Genomic DNA, 18624 nt, shown 5'->3' with positions numbered 1-18624 from the left:
GCTGCAGGGCTTTACCGGCTGCATGCACCTGGACCTGTCTGCTTGCAAGGAATCACATCGATTTTTGCCTCATAGGCATTGCTCAGGTTCAACACCAGTTACACAGCTGGGGGCAGAGGACATCTTTAAACAAATGTGCACTTGCATCTCATCCCAAATGTTAAATGCATATCTTGACTGCAAAGCCGTCTAAGTAGTAGTAACGCTACAGTTGGTCGGGTACAGTGATGATTTCATCCAACACAGGGTTAAAACCCCTAGTTTCTCACTGCATTAATTGATTGGTAGGATAAAGCAATAAAAAGCTGTGGATTTTTGTATTCTCTGCTTATGAAAATATGTAACAAAGACCCCCAGACATCTGGATCCCAATGTTAAGGTGATACAGGGATCAGAGGGTAAACAGTAGTTAGAGGGCAAGTCATCAGCAGTGACAATTTTCTAGAAATCAGTTATATGAAATAATCAGACAGGGCCATACTACACCGCACTTAGCACTGTCTGGCTCGGGCAGCGGGCGATAGAGGATGCCAGGCAGAGCATAAGGACTGGCTGAGCAGATGCTGCCCATAAGTGTTCTCTCAGCCTATGGCAGCTGGTTGCGACGGGCCTGCCTGAAGTGCTCTATTTACTTAAAACTTGCCAACACACAACTTTTCCATTCATCTTTTGGCTGAGCGGTGATGCTTTATGGGCCAGGACTTCCACCGGGGAGAGCATCTCCCTTTTGTCTTATTCCGTGCCCTTGGAAGTTCATTTGGCATCCCTCAGTTCATGCTTGGAAAACACTGACCTTCTTGGTCACTGTATTCATGGCAAGGTTTTGGCTCTTTCCAAGTCTCTATCTGTCAGAAAAGTGGGAATTGAAAGACAGAAGGTGAACACTTTCACACTTTTGTATATAGGCTTGTTCTGAAACAAAGCCATTGCTTTGAACTATTAGTGCTTCTCCTTACAGAACTCAGTAATACCTGCGTGTAGGTTTGTACTTAAGAAGTCTCATGCAACTTAAAACACATTTGCTTTTGAAATTTAGCCCTTGGATTTTATTTAGTTTTGACCGAGAGACTGTAGGTGCCTTCTTACTGTTGCTTTATTCTCATCTGATAGGAAGATTATCCCATCTTTTTTAATGTTCTTATTTGTCACGATGACATTATATACAATAGATTTGTTTGTATCTCTGCTGTATTTCTGCCTCTGAGGTCACCCGGCCTTCTGTAACAAATGTCAAATTCCTCCAAATGTTTTGAACGTTTCTCCTCCTCCTCTCCCTCTTTATCTGGCTTGGGTAGAAATTGAATAGATCTGATTAATGGATGGGGGGTGGATGGGAGAAGGAATCACGCAAAGCTTCTAATTACTTTAATCCCTTTTCACATAAAATCGGGAAAAAAAGAAACTAATTCCCCAATGTAAAATGAAGACAGCCGCTGGCACGGGAGCAGAAGAGCTGCCTGCGGGGCTCTGGGTGGATGGATGCAGCGGGATGTCTTGTCCTGGTGCTCCACAAGTGTTACAGTGGCGTGGCTCCTGGTGGTAACATACACGAGTCAGCTCTCTTGGTGGGTTTGGATGTTGCTGCTGCTGCACTGAGTGACATTCGTTTGTTAGGGATGAGTTTGGGACCTCGGGCAGAGGAACACAGCTAGATAAACACGGCTTCTGTCTGCGTCCTGGGTGGATGACATGCCTGGGCAGAAGTGGAGAACCCGGGGCTGGTCAGGGCACCCAGCGAGCCTGTGGGGTAGGGAGAAGCCTCTGCAGCTGAGGGTGCTTGTGGGCTGTGCTTCCTCGGGGTGCCTGGTTTTGGTGTGCCTGCTGACCCACGTGCAGATGAGGTGCTATGGTTACTATGTGCAGGCATGCGTTTGTACCTATACAGTGTATGTATATAAATATACGTATATAGGATTTTGTTTAGCTCGTCCCCAAGTTTGTGTCCTTATTATACTTACCTCTGTGTTCTTGTATGTGCTTGAGATTGTTGTTTTGATTTCCAACCGATGAGTCTCTCTCTCCATCCCTGTAAAGTAGGAAGGATTGGGTCTCTGGGTTTTGTTTAAATTAACTTGGGGAGCCCGTCGGCACTGCCAGTTCCCAAAGTTTGATACGTGTATGGTTGCACCTACAGATGCATTTAAATCTCACTTCTGGGACCTTTTCCCCCCACCCCCTCTGCTGAAGACTTAAATGCTTTCCCTTTTTTCATCAATAGCTCTACAAAAGAAGGAAATTTATATTTAATGAGGGCCTGTCTCCTGGTGTTTACAAATTCCTCCGTGACGAGCCTACAGCACTAGCACATGGAGACATTTATACTCTAATAGGATTTACCTTTACAAATATCTGAAAACCTTTTAAAGCAGAGATTAAATTGTTTAGCTCAATATTTAATCTGTTACTTCCTCTTTAAAGATGCCCAGTGGAATTTGTCATACACTGTGCTGATAACACATAATATTGATCAGTCATAAACATAAAACAGAGAAATCTCAGGAAGTCTTCTGCAATCCTTTTCTTTTTAATTAAATTTTGATCTGAACTGCTTTTGATTAATTTTCTTATTTGTAAGTATGTGAATTCTGGGGGCCAGCAAGTTTCTTAAGTTGCCTGGCATTGGTCTCTGGTGAGCGGCTTAGCTCAGGAACAGTATGATTGCATTTTTATGGTTTTCAGATATTTAATAGCTTCTTCCTGTCATTTTCTGAATGAGTGAATAAGGTTTAGCCCTCTGGGAGCCAGCGCAGCATCAGAGAGTGGAGAAAATGACTCGGATCTGTGTACTTGACTGATTGCCTTAGTCTTAATTGTTCTCTTAATTAGCTGCAGTAGCAACTGCATCTGGGGAGAGATCACGGTATTGGTAAACAGCTCCACCTTGGAGCTCTGTGTAATGCCTCTTGGAAACATGACAATGAGCTCTGCCTCTCCGCTGAGACAGAAACCTGCCAAATCTGCTGCCCCCGAAGTCTTTGGTCTCCTCGTGTGATCTGTCACTCTCATCCGTGAGATGCGGGCCCCCGACTGTTTGTTCTTAAACAAATTAAGCTTTAATATGCCAAAAGCCAGCTTTATTGAGCAGAATGAGGGAAGGAGAAAACAAAAGAGTGCTGGAGGAAGGTTGTTCAGAGAACTTGAGGGTGTTTCCCAGATTAGAAGTGGGAGTGAGATGCAAGATGTGCTCTGGTGACTCGAGGAGGTGTTTAAGTCTCTTTATGGTGGGAAACCCAAGCAAACCGAGGCCAGAGAAGGCACCCTGCTTGCCATGGGTATCAGCTCTGGTCATCGGGGCAGGCTGCTGCTGCAAGCCACCCGTGGCCTCCAAAGGGATTTATTTGTTGTGTCTGTTGAATGCAAAATACTGCACGTCAGTGGAATTGCCCGGCCTTGTTTCCCATCCGCTAAGTGACTGAACAAAACTCTGGGACTTGTACTGGGGGATATGAGTTTAAGGTTGTGTTAACAATTGTGTGATTTAGACTTGTGACTTGATGCTACAACGTGGGCAGGGTAGATTAGACATGATGGCAGGTCACCGAAGCTGGTGGTTTTGAAGACTATCTGATAATTTTAAGGAGCTTTTGTTCCTTAATGCCTAGGCCAAGATAAAGCCATTCATTTACATAATGAGATAAGACAGAGGTTTTAATTCGTCACCAAGTCCAGACTGTGAGGGCCTTCTTCAGTGCCCATGGTGCTCAGTGCATCGTGACACTGACAGCACAGGTGTGAGTTAATGTGAATTCCAAGTCCAACTGAGGCACATTTGGTTCTGGGGACAGAGTTGTGAAAAATGGTTAGTTATTTTTAATTAAGTTATTCTGCTTTTTTTATTTGATAATGCAAGCAGATGAACATCTTGTAGTATTACAACATCCCCTTTTCAATAAACAATGTATTTATGTGCTTATCCAAAAAAAAGATTGTTTTGTTGCTGCCAAAAATAAGTGCCTGGGAAGGCGTGAGCAGATTTGCTGCTGTCTTACTGACTTTCAAAAGACATAGTTGTAGACTGGTGGGTATTGCTATCCAAGTACCATCAGTGCCACAAGTTACGTATTTCTACCTGTCAGAGATGTTTAGCTTATGACATTGATTGCCACGTTAATGTATTATAACTGGGTACTGATAATTAGCGAGATGAACTTATATAGATTAAGTGTAATCTTGTCCCTGCTTACCAAGAATTTGTGGCGGTTATTTAGCACTGCAGGCGTGTTGGATTTGCATCACTCCTGCAGAAATGGGTCAGATACCCTTCCTCACGGAGATTTTCAGCGCTGAAACACCGCCGTAGCCAGCACTGAATCACGTTTGCTCTAAAACTTGTATTGAACCCCCTGCTGAACTCTTGGCTGCGGACAGGAGGCAGGTTCAGGCGCATAACGATCAGGTAATGTGCATGGGATAAAAAAGGCCGTTTAGGCAGGTTTGTAGTAGTTAATTCTGAAATTAGTAGCGATGGTTAAACTACATTTTATTATATTAAGGGCAATAAAATTCTGTAGGGAACTGCGCATGCTGGAAGCCGGTATCAGCAGTGGTTAAAGCTTTATGGCAAATTAACCCATGCTATGAAACAACCTGAAATTAAAGCTGGAGAGAAAATACAAGCTAGTTAGGATTCTAAGCCTGGCTTTACTGCTTTTAAATTCTTGTGGAAAGCTGAAAGGACAGATCAGATTTAAGAAATAATTCTTAGGCGAACAAATTTAATGCCTTCGGTGTAATGGCCTTTCTGCTGTTCTGTGACCGACACAAGCATGAAGGTGAAGGGCAAGAAAGGTGAGAGGATGTTCGGTGGGGTGTGTGAGTTTGGGGGAGGTGTCTCTAAGTGGGGTGTCCTCTCCTAGTTTCTGCTCAGCCCACCTGATAAAACGTGGCAGTCATAGGGGTGGGGTGGTAGGTGCTGAAAGGATGAATGAAGGGTTCTGCATGCAGGAGGGCTGTGAGCTTAAGATTGGTTAGATAGGATGTGTAGCTTAATAGAGGTGAATAAGCCACTGAATTCTTAAAAATAAAATCATTTGCCTTAACCAGCTGTGAAGCCTCATGGCTTATGTACTGACTTCTTTTGGGAACTGCGTGACAAATATGGCCAAATAAGTTTCATGGATCTGTGTTCCCTGTATCCTCTGTGTGACGTGATTGGGTTATTCTGGGGCACCAGCAATCACAACGAAGCTTAAATTGTTGGATGCCTTGTGCCTTCACAGCACTAGGGAGATGCACCAATATAGGTTTTTCATCTGATGCTGTTAGGTGAAGATAAAAGTTGGGATATATAATAAGGAACTCTTGGGTGTTTGCAAGGCTTTTAATCAATGCAGAAAGTTGGTGGTTTTTTTTTTTGTATATTTTCAAATACGTTGTTCTGCATTTCTCAGATTTATAGCACAGAAAGAACATGCACTCACTCTTGGAAGACACTTGTCGGCTCATTCTCTGGTGATGACTAATGAAAGAATTCATGCCCTACTGTTTAAACCAAGCTGAAACCCTAAGCCTCGGTGAGCAGGCTATTGCCACAATTGTACTGCTATAAATCCAGAGTACTTCCACTGTCATCAGTAAAGTGAGTCATTTTGGGGAGTCCTGTAGATCAGATGATCTAATGGAAAGATTGCTTAAAACTCACGGCTTACTGAATGATGTGTTTTAAGGGCAAAACCGAACTAGCAGCAATACAACTGCTTCTGGTTTTTGTTATCAAAGTGGGTTTACAGTTTCCTTTGCGTTTGCCCTACAACATTTTTAAGGTAATTTGGGTAAATAAAGCTTTTAACACCACACACCATTTGTCTTGTGGGCAGGAAAGTTTTTGTTGGAAATGGACGCTGGTGGTTGTTAAAAGAGCCATCGCTGCCTGAGGTGAAGAACAGCGGTCACTCACGTGCTGAGACTGGAAGGTGCTTCGAGCAGGGACAGTGTCGCCAGCCCTGGGGTTTATAAACCCAGAGGTGGAATCCAGAAAAAGTAATCAGACCTGGGTTGTGGCTTTTTGGTTTTCTTTGATAATGTGAGATTAAGAAATAGTGTGCTGGAGACTTCTCATTGCTTGCCGCCTACCTGGGAAGCTTATAGAAGGGCTTCTGGAAGTCATAGCTAAGCTTTCCTCCGCTGTTGGTTGGTATCATTTGACGGGGGTGTAGAAAGGATGCCGAGGCAGGAGGGCTGGGGCTGACCACAGGCTCTGGGATGAGCAGGGGTCTTCCCCGGGGTTTATCACAGCCTCCCTATCAGTGTGTGCGCAGGGAGGGCAGAGCTGAGGTGCTGTATTTACAGATAATCCAACAGAAGGAAGGGCGCCTTGGGTCTCTCCTACTCTGCCAATGGGCCAACATAAACATTGTGTCTAAGAAAACGATACGACAATCTGGGCAATAACATAAGGTATTTTTTCCCTTTAACTGAGTACACTGTATGGAGTGAGAAACTGAGGTTTTGGGATTGAAATTTGCACCTCCCTTCAATATGGGACTTTAGGAGAGGGGAATGTGAGTGGTTTTGTCCTTAAACAGAGGGATATTGCCCAGCTGAATTTCACATTCACATGTTATTTGTTTAAATGCTACCACGTTAAATGTTAATAGGATTTGGTGTTTTGTGTCTAAACTGCCTGACCCATCTAGTTGACATTGTAAGCTTATGCTCTGTTTTGTAGGTGACTGAGCATATTGTTGCTGCTCAATAAATAATAACTATCAACATCATTAAACTATTACTCTGATTACTAAAATAATCTGAAAGTGTAAAGGAAATGACTTTGTGCACCCGTTCCTATGTCTTGCTGGTATCAGAAATGTCACTTATTAGCTGACTGCCTTCAGCACTTCTGAAAATGCTAGTCTTCATTAGAAGTTTTGCAATATATACCTGTGGAAAAAAATACAGCTTGTGATCACAGCCCTTCAAGGGGCTGCTCCGAGCAGGGCAGATGTAGATTGCTCTCTCCTGGAGCAGCTAGAAATGGACAAATGCTTTTTTGGGCAAATGCTGTATATTGGAAAGTGTGATTTCCATATAAATGGTATTGACTTCACATTCTGCTTTGGAGATTAAGGAGAAAGGGAAAAAGGGGAAAAAAAAAAAAAAGAAGCAGAGGATACAATGATGCCAAAAACAAAGGAAGAGGAAAAGAGGAGACTAAAGAAAAGCATAAAGGAAAGACAGAGAAAAAATAAGAACATAAAAATTGTAGGGGGAGGGGAAACAAATGAGGCAAAAATATACACCCAAATCTCAGTGTTAGTTTAGTTTCAGTGTTAGTTTAGTTTTCAAAAGCTTTCATCTCAATAATGACGTTTGTTGCACGAACTTCACTATAGATGGAAAAAAAAAAGGTTAAATAGTACCAATTAAGCTCTGTGTGTGGGGGGGAGAGAGGGGAGTCACTTGATGTGAGTTGTAAGAAAATACTATTTTCAAATATATAGTCTGTAAATTTTAACTAGAGTCGGGCGTAGTGACTCAACATATACTTCTGATTTTTTACTCAATGACTGCAATGTCTGCTGCCTTCTGTTCAGAATATCTGAATATTGCACCCTTCTACATCAGCTTAATTCAAACAGCAGTCCCCAGCCTGATATATTTTTTCTGGCTTTTTGTGACGTTCAGAATTGCATCGAGTTTCTGGGAGGATCTTCATCAGAAAACGTTCTTTAGGGTAGAAAAAGGAGAAATGTTCCTTTTATAGAGTAATTTTTGTGGAGTTTCGCTACCTTGTGTAAGCTTTGTGAAAGGTTTTCTTGCCAAGTGAGAGATGGCTGTATTGGGTAACAGCCACAGTGAATGCACTAGTTTGTTATTAAATATATATATAAATAAATAGTCTGAAAGCTCTTGCTTATTGGGAACGTCAGTTCTTCTGCGAGCGCAGATGCATTGATTCTCTCCCTGCCTGTGGTCTGGAAGCAGCGGAGTCACGTTTTTGGGTTGCTGCGCTCCCCGGCGTGGGTTTGGTGTGTGCTCAGGGATCCCCGTGCTCCACAGTCAGCAGCATCGCAGATGTTCTTTGCGTGCTCGCTCTGTGTCCCAAGTAATGGATCGTGCTGTTAACCCTATTCTCCTTTTTTTCTGCATTATTCCACTATGTTATTATCCGATGTGTTGAGGGTTCACTGTAGTTTAAAGTGGTATTTTCTAACCCAGTGTAGTAGTCATAAATGCTAGCTGCCGAGACAGGTGTGGGTTTATGAAGAGGAGGAGGGAAAAGCTGTTTTGCTGCTGTTTGTGATCCTGTTTTATAAACCTGCTGCTCATTCTTAGAAATCTGAGTCCCTTGCCCTAGCTTTCAAGCTTGCTGCGCGCTGTCCATCTTAAGCCCTGCTGTCTCCATCCCTGACCTGGGGAACTGTGGTGAAATGAGAACAAATGAGCTCGACATTGCCAGACTCACGCAAAAAGTTTTGGAGAGGAGGGCATGCCTTGTAAGCTATGCTAAGCAAACCAGAACAAACAGACCAAAAATCCCACCCTCTTTTTTATTACAGCTTTTAAAGAATAAAAAGCTAGTTTTTGTCCCCAAACTATTTTTGCATTTGTTTCCGTGGGGAGATGTTGTAAACGTATGCTTTTACAGTCCCACTTCGAGATATCTGAAATCCATCTTGCATATCACTTTGCTTCTAAAGTACCCCAAATTTCATTTCACGGTGAAACAAATTTAGATTAGATTATGGTTTAAATGACCTCAGTCTCTTTCTATCCTGCGTTTGACTGCTACTGATAAAACTACAGTTACTGATTCATTTTAATTTACACTGAGGCAATAAAATTAGGCAGGGTGTGTAATCTTTGTAGTGATTAGCCAAAAGAGAAACCTGAAGTGGAAGATCCAGATCTGAATGCATAGTTGATTCACAATGAATAATTTATTCAATAAATTGTTTGCGCAGATTGTGAGTAACTTCATATAGCAAATAAATCAGAGAATTCTACAAAGTTCTCCAATTAATAATTCATTGTTTGAAGATTGTTCATAAATACTTAGTTTCATGCACTCATGACTTGCAATTCATATTTTATCTTTGTTAGTTTTTTTAACCTGTTCCCAGATTTGGACAACTGACTATTGCAATTCTATTGTCAGGTAGAATGAATGTGATATATATATGTATATAAATTAAATACTTTCAACATTTGATAGCTTGTGCTATTCATGTACGAGGATTAAAGTTTGGGTGTATAAGTAGGCATTCAAATCCAATTTCAGTTAAGGATGGATGATATGGAAGGTCAGTCCAATCAAAACCCCAAATGACAGCAAAGGCAGCCAAAAAAATCTGTGTTGCTGTATTTAAATGCATAGCTGTGGACAGGTTCCCCCACCTGCCACTGTCTATTCAGTTCTCCAAGACTCCTACTCGGGTCAGCATACAAGTCCTTATTTGTCGTGAATTCACAGGATGATAGCAAAGGTGACCGAGGTTTCCTTCAATGCATAGAAAAGAAAAAATACTTGGTAACACTGAGAAATTTTGGCTCTATAATGACCTTTATGTGTCTGAAGTTGAAAATCTGGCATCGCTGGAGATAATAGCAATTGTCAGTATCTTTTTTAAAATTTTGTTTTAAGAATAATGACTAATTATTGAAGTACCATACTAATTACATTTATGTAACTTCCTGAGCAACCTGTATAGTGAAAATCCAAATTATTTCACTCAAATATTGACAAATACAATTCATTTATTTTGTAGTGTACACTCACTACTAATATTTGGCAGAACTCTGTCATTATGAGTTTTTGGACAGGAATTCCCTCTGTCCTTGACAGTCCAAATTTTCTGTGTCTTTTTGAGAATCTCCAAACCCAATCTTAGTTCCAGCGATTTTGACCAGAAGCCAGAGTATTTTATTGAGATCTAGTAGCAAGTGGAGGTAGGTTAAAAGTTGTACCAGGTGGCTGGAAGAGGGCTGAGCAGACATATGCACAGAAGAGGTATGGCAGTGATTCTGATTAGCACCCTCCTAAACCAGAAGAGGAGGCATAGCATCTTATTTTTTGATATCCAAATTTGAATTGCTGGTTGAATATTAAGAGTGACTTAACCTACTGGTGTGTCTCCTTTATTTTGTCAAGAACAGATTTAATCAGACATAAAAATCACATAAACAAATGTCCATGATGGGCCAAATTCCATCCACAGCTGAAGGCACATTTGGGAAATAATGGCCCAGAGCCATTTCAATGTAAGTGTTCCTGCAGTTACTTTTTTTTCCCCCCACCAACTCTCCATTGTATTATCTTTGGAAGGGAATTAATAATGTTGAAATACTTTAAAATATATATATATATATATATATATATTACTTCAGTGATTATATTACCAGAAACCCTCTGGGATATCCTTGCCTCTTTTTCCTTAACATGCTTTCCCCCCACCCCCTGCTCTCTGGTGTTTTCTCTGAGAAAGCAAAGTAAAAATTAAATAATGTTTGACATCATTTGGTTGGACTTGTGCTCAGATTCTCTGTATTATTCATGCTGTTGTTCTTCTTTTTCTTTTTCTTTTTTTTTTTTGTTCACCGTTATATTTTATTTACTTTAATGAACTAGAGGCTGGGCTTAGGCCTGAGACTGTAGAGAGACCTGGCGTGCTCTCAAACTATTGTTTTGCTGTGGTTGAGATTAACGTCATCAGGATTTTCCTCTCTGTTATTTATTAAATCTTTTCTTTCCTCTCTCCTCCCTCCCTCTCTCATGTGAGGAGTTACCTTAGTGATGGTAATGAAATAGAAACGTTATAAAAATGGCAAATACAGTTCGCTCCCGCCTGCCTTTGTGTAAGGAGGCAAAGTCAGTTGTAGAAGACCTGAAATTCTACTTGTTTCTCTTTTTCAAGTCTGAGTTGGCTTTTAGCAGAGGAAATCCGTACATATAAACTGCTCTTATGTGTGAATTCCCTAATTCTCATTTTCTGCAGAAATTTCCAGTCAGCAACAGCACCGTGCAGAAGTAGCCCTAGCTAATGAAGCCAATGTACACATGTGGCTTTAGTAAAATGGTAGTGGAGGACAATTAAAGACCTCTGCATCTCAACTGCCAAGGCTAGAATGGAAATGGGGTTGCTTTTGAAGGTCCCAGGTGCCATTGAAGTACGTCTTTGTGTCAATTTGTTGAGCCAAGTGTGCAGTTAGGCCTGTGGTCAGTGGCAGAAGGCCTGCTGCCGGCCTTCTGCTGGCGCTAGGCCTTCAGAGGTGCCTGTCAGGTAGGAAACGCCACACAGAGGTTTTAGACAGCACCTGGGCTGTTTCGCTTTGGCCCGGTATGTATAATTCTGGGGAAGGGTGCATTTGGACATGTGATTTGGTATTCATGGGATAAGAAGTCTGAAAGCAGTGTTTTTAGTGTGTCTAGAAATGTGAGTGCCCCATTTTGGGGTTGATGGCTATTAACGTGAGGAGGATTTACACCTTGGGCTTTGAAATAGTGCAGTCTCTCTTGGTCTGTGGAGATACTCTAGATATTCACAGCAAAATGAGGCAGATGGGGTGACAAGGGTTCCTTCCTCAGGCCATCCTCAACCTATGCTGTCTTTATTAAAAAAGAAGAGACCCATCTTTTGAGAAGTACCGGTCTGTGTTAGTGCTTTCTGTTTTAGGAGGCAGGATTTACCATACTGGAGGTCTTCAGTGCTGGAACAGAAGGGCATGCTGAGACTGTAATGAAGTTCCTGGCAGAGTTTTTCTCCAACAGAAGTAGTACTCAAATTATTTTTTTAGGCTGTTCATCAAATAAGAAAATACCAGATTCTCAGGTGGGCTCCAGCATTCTCAGGCTGTTAAAGTCAAGGCTGTTTTGTCTCTGTATTTAAGGAACTTGGTTCTTTATGAATATATTTCCTTAGTGTTAGTATTTTTAATCCTCCTTCTGCTGGGGAGACTTTTGTACTGGTCACAACGTGTTAATCTCAGGCTGAAAGTCAGGATCTCTGAGTGGATCTTTGAACATCTGGTGAATCCATCCTTGTTTGTTTTAGGTATCCATCCTCATTCGTTTTAGCACAAACAGGGCCTTGAACACCCATGTTTCTTCTGGTCTATCCTTTAGAATTACCCTTTCTCCCCAGCTGCTGCTTCTGGGATAGATAGTCTTACAACTCATTCAGTTGGGTGAAAAACTCTTCAGCTTTATGTTTGTCAGCCCTGTGGAATAGCGTGGCCGGAGATCTTCCACCTGTATGTGGTGTGAGTGGGGATGTGTGGAGAGGGCATTGACCCAAAAAGGAACTTTAAGGCTTTAAGAAAACTCAATCTAATCCACAGGCTTCTGGAAAACATCTCAGAAAGACTTATGGAGGAGTTGTATGGAGATGGATTTACTCAGTGGAAGACCTGTCAGTTGATGCTTTGTGATAGCTTCTTTGCAACAGTATTCCATGGAGTTTCATTCTGCTTGATGGTGTAGCGTACCTCTTTCTAGTTCTTCTGTATGCCATGACTGTGGAAGGCACTGTTTCAGGGGAGTATTTGATTTTTATAGCAGATGTCTATTGTGTTTTGCTGTCTACAACCTTTTCTTAGGTGCCTGTAACTGGAATTACAAATCACCTTGTCACAGTTAATCCATACGGAAGCTGCACAAAGGTCATTACGTGGGGAAAAAAAAAACAAACACAAAGCAAGATGTGGTCCTCAAGTTGCTGCCTCCCAAAGGTTCAGTTAAAGATAAAAGCATGGTGATGATATTTGTGTTCTACCAAGTGTACATTACCTTGGGCTTGGCACCATGCAGTTTTCAGCTCGTAACAGCTTGGTTTGATTCTGAATACAAGGTGTGTTATGGTCACCTTCAGTAATGCCCTGCGCAAATGACGGTGTGTACCAGAGCAGTCCATATGCTAGCGTGTTGAGTTGTTCAGGGAGTTCTCCCACATGTCCCTGTTGGGGTGAGGCAAATTACTGCCATGGCCCAGTGGATCCCCTAAGAGCTGCAGTGATGGCTTTGGCCTAGGCATGCAGTTGCAGCTGACATCCATCAGGTGGCATAAGGAAATGGAGTAAATGCAATTACAAAAAAGTGCGATTTTTAGTCAGCAATGAATTTAATGTAAGTGGTGCGGGGGAGTGACTGCAGCAGTTGCTGTAGTATTATTTCTAGTAAATCAAAAAATGCCATTTGCACATTGACTCTGTTTGCGGATAACAGCCTTCCATCCATATGTTTCTGGCTTATCCTTGCAGCTCATTTTCTAAATAAAGTTGAAACCTAACTAATATGGGATTGGGCCTCTTGCTGTTTCAGTTTGTCAGACTTTCCAATAAAAAGCCCTGTGTACGATGGCTTCATGCTTTTGGTATGTGTCAGAAATAGTTCTATGCATATACATTACAAAATTAGGATTTAATTTTTGTTGTGCAGCCATAAAAAATTAGATTATATAATTATTATGTTTTCCTTTCTTATCTTTTATATTTTTAATATAATTTTTGAGGATGCCACAGGGCACTCCTGCTGTGAATTAGCTGCAATAAGCTCTCTTAAACAGATAAACATCAAAGAGCAGTAATGTTTTAAAATGAAGCAACCTGCATTCAAAAGCCAATTGCTTTATGTTGTAGGTCTTAAGTGCTTCAGCTGCTAAAAGTGAATGGGGTTTCTCAAGGGCACAGAGGAGCTGCGTCACTGGGATTTTAATGCAAAAGGGATTATTCTAGTGAAGTTGCTAGCAAAATTCCACTGTGTTTTGGCTGTTTCCAAGCTTCCTTCTATTTTATTTTATTTTTTTGTTCGTCTTGGAGATTATCAGGATGTAAGGATGTCTTCTATTACCACGAATCCTACAGTTGTGTGTAGACTGTTGATACTGAAGGGGTTCAAGCACATCTTGTGTGCTTTGTGGTGACTTCTGGTAAGGCGGTTGATTAACTTTGGTGGAAATTGGAGTCAGATTTTCTCCTTTTTAATTAGTTTAGAGAATTTACAGTAGCCTAGCATTCACTCTGAGCCTTCAGCTGCCATCAAGAATGGAAGTACCAAGCCTAGCTTCTATTCAAATGCAGTAAAAGCTACAAGAGGTCCCAAATTTGGATTGTGTGTGTGTCTGGGTGTCTACTTTATATAGCTAAGACACCTTTCTTGATCTCCTAGGGCTAAGGCTGCTTGGAAAACTTCCCCCTGACAGTAGTGTGATTGCAGTTTCAGCAAGTGCAGGCAGCTGGTGTTGCCCAGAGTATGCTCTGTGGAGGGCAATAAGACCTTGTACATAAACTGGAGGATGCTCAGGGCCTTATGGTAAAGGATTATGTTTTGCACTGAGCTCCTCAGGAATTCTTCTCCTGTTATCAACATGCCCTTGATGTTATGCTTTGCAGGTGCAAAGGTTAAAATATATGTGTATATCTGGGTGTACAGCTGCATTTGGTTGCTCTATACTTTGATGTTGCATTAACTGCATCACCTCTTTTGTATACTTTTCTGACGATCTGAGCCCCCAGAACAGTTGGTAAATTGGTACTTGCTGTTATCAGTTTAGGTTTAACTTGAAGTTATGTATGAGATTGAGGCAAAAAACAAAGTCGAATGAAGTTCCCCATTTCCTTTCTTTTTTAAAAGCAAAACCTGTGTTGAAAGATCCAACCTCTTGATACAGTAATTATAGGATGCTATCCTCAGTGATGTTAAATAGCTCCCTTCAGTGTATCTGTTTGATCTAGAGCTGTGAATTCCCTTTCTTTTGTGGGTGTAACTGTAAACAAGAGGATTAACATTGCCCCAGTGATGTTTTGCTTAAGTGCATAGAAGTTGAAAGAGTCTCTTGAATATCTGTAGAAAACTTTGTGCGTTGCAGGGCTTCTGTTCTATATGCATGCAGAGCGCACCTTGCATGGTATACTTCAGTGATGCTTTAAAGTTTGAGAAGTTCACTTTCAGGCTTTTACGTTTTGGATGCTTTTGTGGAACAGTGTGAGCAGGATGCTCTGTGTCTCTGCGGAAGTGGAGGACCACAAAGAAAGCTGTGCAGTTCTGCTCTGTTATATCTATCCTTTTAGCTACTTATTTTTAATATCTGTCGTGAAGAGCTTGATTCTCAGCATAATATTTGTGCCAGATTTTAGGCTTTTGGATAGTGCAGTGGTGGCAAGTAGTTACTCACTGGGGACACGGATGTCCACAAGAGAGTGGAAGACACTGGGGTCTTCCTTTGGCGCCTGATGTGCAGGCAGAGAGAAAGGGCTGGTTATTGAGGAGAAGGCCCACGTGTACGATAGTGCTGCCATGGCTTGGTGCCTCTGGGTGTGCTGTGCATCTTACCCCTAAGGCTCCTTGTACCTTGTTTGTTCTCGTGGAACAGGATTTTGAAAATGCTCTTCCTGGTAGTGGAATGCTCATTTGTTAAACTCGATGCCAACTACTCTTTTTTTTCAACCTGGTTTGGGGGGAAGGAGGGAAAGAAAAAGATGGAGGGAAAAAAAAAAAAAGAAGGAAAAAAACAGGAAGGAGAAGAGCAGAAGTATTTTCAGTGCAGTCCTTGCCCAGCATGCAGGGGCTCCTGTCACACCTATCAGCTGGGAGAGAAGAAGGGAAGGAGCAGCCTCCCTCGAGATGTGTCCTTCCTCTTGCAGGGCTCCCACCCGCTGCTTGCCCATCCTTCAGCAGACCAAATCTAATGTTAGAGCACCCTCTGTTTGCACATGCAGTTTTCTATCAGGACTTTAAGTAGAAAATACAGAGCTGCCTGCCTCCCTCCCCTCAATTATTCAAGGGAAAGCCTACTGTCATGCTTCCTTTCTTTTAACCTTTAACTCAGCCTAGATTCTTGCCACACGTGGTGCCTTCTTTCTATGACATGATTGATGTATAGGGTTTCCCTGTTATCTCTTACCTTCATCTGATATTACAGTCAGCACTTGTCAGTGTCAGAAGTTACATCTGCCTCTTTAGCTGTGGCAGGAGCCCAAGCTGTGTCTTTTGGATGGGACTCCTCCATGATTCCTTTCCAGGTTGTCAATTAAGCCTGTCATTTTCATTTCAGTGTGCCTGGCTCCTGCACTCTGAAGAGGATGCTCCACTCCGCTCTGCACTGATGCATTCAGGAGGACAGCAGTTAAGATGTGGGCCTTATTTTCCTGCCCAAATCCCGCGGGAGAAGAAGTGATCACATGCTATTCGTTGTTTCGAGATTATTGAAGAAACCACTGCTATTGAACTGGCAGGGGATCTTTCCTTCTGTGACCTTTGCCAGAGCATCTGATTGGTGTGCCCCAGCTGCAGGCCCTAATTTTCTTGGGAAAGTTTTAAAATCGTCTGAAAAGCAACCGTCTTCTTTCCTAGTCCTTACTGACTTGTACGGGCTTTTCCTGGCCTTTCCAACTGCAGCGTGAAGGGGATTGTTTGTTTTCTTTTTAAATGTTATCCTGCCTTCCTCCTCTTTTTTAACAAAACTGTACGTGAAGACTCGCTGTGTATTGAGCATGGCACATGGACGGAGTGGCTGCTTTGAACTACTTTCGCAACAATGGATTCTGCTCGACTGATAATGAAACCATGGGATAGACCTCAGGGAGGTGAGTCATATGTTAATTTGTTCTTGAAGTTTCCTTAGTATGTTAAAAGCTGTGATCTTTCAGAAAAATCTCTTATTTCTATTTTTTTTTTTTAAATTACTTCCTGGGGCCATGGCAGATGCTGTTTGGAATGACACCCAATGAGTTGTTCTAATGTAGTCCAGTGCTCGATTGGCATTCTGCTATTGTGCAAATATTTTTGGTACTTCTTTTACCGCAAAGATATTTTATTAAGTGCGGCACATTGTTATACACATGTGGTGCTATGGAGCTCCAGAATATGCATGGGACATAGTGTTGAGCTGCAGGAACACAATAGCAATGAGTCACTGGAATCCCTTGTTGGTCACAAGAGTTTGAACAACTGCAGTGATAATCTTTCGAGACAATGTACAACTCCAGTGGTATTTGCGATCTGCTCCGTGGTCTCCCTCAGTTAGCTGCTTCATTGGCTTGGCTTTGTGGGTATTCTAATCATGTTGGCACAGTCACTTTGATTAACGGTGACATGCAACTCGCAAGTCTCTGGGCTTGCGCCGACCTCAATAAAGTTGTGTGCTTTATTTCTTTTCAAACTTCATCAGCTTCCTGAGGGCACAAGAAAAGTTTTGCACAGCTTTCCATGGTGGTTGGTGAATATGGAAGTGTGGGGTCCAGGGGAGCATCTCTGCTTCTCTGTGTATTGGAGGCTGAGAAAAGGAAAGAGTAAATTAAAAAAAAAAAAAAAGTGAGGGAAGGGATTCTTAATTCTGTTTTTTTGTTTGCTTTTTTTTTTTTTTCCTTCATGGCCTTCCCAGTAGGTCCCAGTTCAGCTTTTAGCCTTGCCTTTAGTTCCCTTTAGGTAAGATGGGAGGGTTGTCCCATCAACAGAAGTTTATAAAGCTCTGGCTAATATTCACCTGTTACTTCTCCAGTGTGCATTTAAGAGGCATGCCTAAAGCCCTCTTGATCCTATTTCATTTCTGTAGCGCTCTGTCATATAAAGAAGAGGGAGGTTGCTTTCAGACTCATATAAACAACCTTGCAGGTCCTTTGGCAAAATGGGTGAAAGCTTAATTCCTGCTATTCCCCAGATCAGAAAAAAGTTCAATAGCACACGTTCCAATATGAGGAACCTGATGGGATATGAAATGCATGTGGCTGTTTTAGTAATGGTTCTTCCTCTGCAAGTTGGCTCTTGACCATATTTCTCAGTCCTCTGCTGGTATTTTCTAAGGAAATACGATGTTTGCATTGGCTGTCGCCTACTGCCATATGGTCCTTGAATGCCATCTCCACCACTGAAAGTAGGGGTGGAGCTCACAGCTCGGTTGAGCCAGTCGGGTGTTTAGGTTGGATACTGTGAAAGACAAAATGTCCAGTGCTGAGATTTGGAATGGGATGGGATTTTGGAGAAGAGGTCCACATCTATCCAACATTTTTTTTTGTATGGTTTGGATTGCGTAGTGCCCCCAGCTGTCAAAAGTGTTATAACAACAGTGGGTTCGTAGGTCCCTGCAGTTAAATACAAGGTGATTTTCAGGACACATTTAACTAACGTCTTTCTCAAAGCCTGAAGCTTGTTTCTTGGAAAACCCTTTTTCCACTTTAACTCAGCCCTGCCTCATCCTACAGGGGTAACCAGCTCAGACATGCTTTTCAGGGGAGTCGTCCTTCAAACTTCAGAAAATTCTTGTCCCCTCTTTGTGACATTGTCATTGGGAGAAGCCTCACACTTCCATTTTTCATTGAAGAAAATGTTACTGGGAATATACCAAACACTTGCTTCTTTGACCCACTTTGCCTAAGAAAAAAACACTTTCTTTAGTCAGGACTTATTATTATAATCCATTCTTCTCCAAAATAATCTTATTTGTTAGTGATTACTTTGAATATTTTAGCCATAGGATCTACATTTTCAATCTTTTCCGGTAAAGGAAACGAATCACCTTTTTAACTTGCTCTGCCTCCTGGTAAAGAGCACATTAACTCATTCTTCCTTTCTTTCATTCTGTCTTTTTCTGTTCCGTCCTCCTTTTCTCTCTTCATTCACAAGACCGTTTGGATTTACGTCTTCATTTTAGCTTTAGTCAAGTTACAGCAGCTGCTGTCTTGTCATACATATTA

At 41.8% G+C, this 18624-nt stretch overlaps 1 protein-coding gene across 1 annotated transcript in view; it reads left to right on the top strand.

Moving 5' to 3' along the window:
- The window catches only part of MEIS1 (Meis homeobox 1), a 435557-nt gene that overhangs the window by 104624 nt on the left and 312309 nt on the right, over positions 1-18624 (top strand). Inside the window, exon 6 of the mRNA XM_083828210.1 lies at positions 15987-16518. The gene's annotated coding sequence lies outside the window, so the exon portion shown is untranslated. The remainder of the gene's footprint in view (positions 1-15986; positions 16519-18624) is intronic.

The sequence above is a fragment of the Anser anser genome (genome assembly GCF_964211835.1).
Source record: "Anser anser genome assembly, chromosome: 3".
Taxonomy (NCBI): domain Eukaryota; kingdom Metazoa; phylum Chordata; class Aves; order Anseriformes; family Anatidae; genus Anser; species Anser anser.
Note: the sequence above shows the minus strand (reverse complement) of the source record. Positions and strands in the feature narration are given on the sequence as shown.